We start from the raw sequence: 4,288 nt of genomic DNA on the forward strand, positions 1-4,288 counted from the left end.
CAGAAATTTGCTTTAAGGTAAGGTGAAGCATGACATTGTGTACCAGTCTTGAGCTATTTTAATGGCCTTGGCAGAACAGCAGAGCTAGGCAGTACAGTGGTTTATGCTAATAGAATCTCCAAGATATGAGAAAAAATTATGGCTGATTTAATCAATCATTATCCAACACATATTCATATAGAATTTGTGGTGAGGAAGGTCCCTTTGAATTTAAAGTGTAACTCCAGCTTTATAAAGTAGCTAATCAGAAACTAAACTCATATTGTAGGGAATGCCAAAAGCCCTAATCCATGAGATTTATCAAGGGAGATGAAAGTGCAGCTTTGGCTTTGGTTTTAGTACCCTGGTCTCCCATGTTTCCAACACTAATAACTAACGAACAAAACTTACAGCTGGGCAACCTATCTGGAATCGCCTGGATAAGGCAAAAGAAAAGAAAATAAAGCTAGAGAGACAAAATCTCCATTAAGATGTAACCTACATTCCATAAATGGACACCATTTGCATTAAAAGGGGAAAAGAGAAAGTCGGTAAGGAACGTGTGGAGGAGTTAAAATTGTAACTGTTTCTCTTTCTGCCCCTTTATCCCCTTTCAGATGTGCTGTCATGGAGTGCAAGAGAACAGATGGTATTATTTTATAACATCTCAAAATAGCAAGACAAATAAATCCATACTTTACTGTATAACATATTGCTTTCATGCCTTCAAATATCTATTTTCTAATAAGCATTTTTTATATGTGAGGACCCTGCCATGAGCAGGAGCAACTCTTGCCTATATTTAGTGCTGTTCGGAAGTGTCCCTGGTAAAATATCAAGAAGATGCAATAATTGTGAGTTACAAATATTTATGTATCGCTAGTCAACCATTAGGAGGATATAAATATTTGGGTTGACCATGCAGAAAGGTCCTTGCCTCCTGGGCTATTGCCGGTTGAGGAGGCTCTGATGCCTGGGAGCCCATCTCAGGTAAAGCCCATCTCCAGGCAGAATTGAGACCCCCACTTCAAATCCCATTCACAGTTTCTGTTTTTCAAAAAGCTCCTTCCTAAGTCCTTTTAACTTACCTTATTGTGTATGATGTCCCTGATGGGGAAGGGGAGGAAGCGGTTATAAGCTGCTGCAGTCTGGGCCTAGGGTTGCCACCTTTTCTTCCATCGAAACCCGAACACTCTAGAGAGACACGGAAATTTTCTTGGAAGAATGATTTGCGGCTTTTTCATATGTAAATAGTGCCACCCCTTCATATGTAAATATCACAGTTGAGACTATTTTCAGTGGGGGGAGCAGTAGCCCCTATCTTAATTTTGGTTTCTCCTGTGTGCCTGACATCTTGTGTCCGGGTTTCTGCTGCCATGAAACCCAAACACAGCATTCAAAACCCGAACTGTCCGGGTGAATCCTGGACAGGTGGCAACCCTATCTGGGCCACCACTGACTGCACTAGCCTTTGCCCCTCTTTGTGATTTCATCATACCATCGCTGGAGTATTTAAGATCTTGCAAGGACCCTGCCGATGGATACGATGGGAAGTGTCTATATCACAAAGCAGTGACTTTGGCTTTTAATGCACAAACTAACAAAGAATAAAACCTTTTTAAGTCAATATGGCTGGCAGGAAGAAAACTTGCTTTATTTTTACATTTTAAAGAAAGCATTTGCTCTGAACTTTGGTTACTTCCTGGAAGTAAAAATACCCCACAGAATTGTTGTGGTTTTCGGTATTGTCTGAAGAATGATTTTTTCATAAGCCACTTGTAAAAAAAAACAAACAAGGCCGATCACCTTACTGTGACTGCAATGAGAGCTCTGAGCTCACTTGGGTGTCTCCATGGAGATGTATATTACTTATTCTGTTGCCAGTTTACAATAGAACCCTACCTAGTGTTCATGTTATTATTAGAGAAATAAACCTGAGAGATATGTTATGGTACAAACAGCATATACAGTAGCTTTGGTAAAATGGGGGTGTGGTCTGACTGGTATATTGATTAATTATTTGAATGACAGTTGTAAAAAAATATTTAAATAGTTTATGGTTAGCAGTCTTGCTTATGGGGGTGGGTTAGATTGCCATAAATGACACTGTCATTTTCGGGTTTGTTTGCATGGGCTTTCTCTGGGTTCTCCACTTTACTCCCATAATCCAAAAACATCCTGGTAGGTTAACTGCCTTTTACTAACACATTTAACCTCAAAGAGCTTGGATATGTGGTCGTGCAGGTGCATGGCCGTGCAGGCCTAATTCCAGGCTTGTTGGCAGATGGGCTATTTATGAAACAGTGCCAAGCTAGGAAGTTGCTGGATTACCCTGCAACTTGACCCTGAGCCAGTTTCTGATTTGCTTCCCCATTGCTGACTCAGGCTGCCCTTGGTCTTCTCTTTGCTCTGCCTCCTTGCTATTGACCTTGGCCAGTTCCTGACCACAACTTCTCTCTGCTGATCTTCTGGTGTGACCTCAGCCCCCTCCTGCCTACGACTTTGCCTGCTTCCCCGCCTACTCCCTGTATTCTCTGCCACTGACCACTGCTAGTCCTGATCACGCTTCCAGTCTGCTGTGTACCAGTGTCTGCTCAGCTGTTTCAACGATCTGGACTCTCGGCAATCATGCCACTCTGTGCCCTCTAACTCCCTGTGCTCTCTTACAGGGGTGTTTGGACCAGAGTTATAAGGAAAGCCCTCTTGTCATCTTGGCCTCCACCAGGTATCTGATACACTGTTGGCCATGCACCCTCCTATGCTAACTGTGGCTGACAGTGAGGGACAGGATGGTGTACTTCGACTGTGACTGTCACTAGCACCCCCATGAAATTTAAACTAGGGATGCACTGATTTTTCGGCATCGAGTACCAATATTTTTTTTGGTACTCGGCGATACTGAATACTGATAACGGAAGTCCAATTAAGGAAGCTGGGCGGTGTGTAATGACTCGCCGCCCGGCTTTCTGATTACCCGGGAAGCTGGGGCAGGTGAGGGAGCATGGAGCCCGCTTGACGACCAATCAGGAAGCCAGACGGTGAGTGATTATATGCTACCCGGCTTCCTGACTGGCCGGAAAGCCAGCTTCATGCTCCCTGGTGACAAGGGAACATGGAGCCAGCTTCATAGCCAATCAGGCAGAGTGTAATGACTCGCTCCCTGGCTTCCTGAAGTTCCAGTATCAGGCTAGGCATCGGGACCATTTGTGTGAGTACGAGTACTCGACCCATAATATCCGGTATCGGCACAGATACTATTATCGGTATCGGTGCATCCCTAGTTTGAACTATCCATTCTTGATACAAACATACACAGTGTGGCATCAATTTGCTGAATGGCTGGTAAGTATGCTGGAAATGTGCATCTTGTTTTAAAAAGCTAGTTATTGATTGCTGAGACACACTGGAAGTCTCTGCACCTTTAAGGAGGAATTAGTTACCCCCCAGACATACCTGCCTTAAATCTATTTATTGTTTTGCATATCCCAGGATAGGAGCTGTGTTAGAATAGAGTTAGGGACCAAACTACACAGAGGGGCTTTGACAAGGCCTTGTGGCTTCCACATAGATTTCCAAATAAATGCAACTAACACCTTTGTTTTTAATATATGGTGTTTAAGTGCTGGAGTGCTGGCTGTTTCTTTAATTTTGCTACAAGCCCTGTCCCATGACATGCTTTTGCCCCTGAGAGGACCCCAGTAGACTCGCATCACCAATCTTTCGCATCACCATGTATGCCAAGTACTCCAATGCGGTCCAAGCTTGGCAGGGTCCGCCAGAATGGCAGAGACCAATGTGATGAGGCTTCCAGAGACTACCAATGCCTCTACCAAATGTCCTTCTGTTATAATAGGACTTATCTGTCTTCCTTTCTGTTACTTGGTGTGCTGCAAGAACTGTCTTGGCAAACAGGTTGTGTAATATGGTGCAATTGGTAATGTGGTCTGCCGCCTGCGCACCTTATATGTCGTGTCTCTCTCAAGCAAGAATAGTAACATCTCTGCCATACTCTGTACCGATTAGTCCCTTCTTTTAAATTCCTTGGGTGCTGGAACAACTGGTGGATGGCACCACAGCATGTCAGATGCATTGTCCGCACACCAATCTTCTTCAGAATGTTGTCTTTATTAACATTCTTGCAGCATAATATAAGTCAATTAGCAGGGTCCCTTAGGCAAATTGTCAATAATTAAAAATGCATTTTGATTTATATTATGCTGCAAGAACAATAATAAAGACACATTTCTGAAGCAGATTGGTGTGCAGACAAAGCATCTCCAGGAAGAGACAAGAGACTCCTTGGGTTAAC

The sequence above is a fragment of the Nanorana parkeri genome, unplaced genomic scaffold (genome assembly GCF_000935625.1).
Source record: "Nanorana parkeri isolate BGI_ZX_2015 unplaced genomic scaffold, ASM93562v1 scaffold996, whole genome shotgun sequence".
Lineage (NCBI taxonomy): Eukaryota > Metazoa > Chordata > Amphibia > Anura > Dicroglossidae > Nanorana > Nanorana parkeri.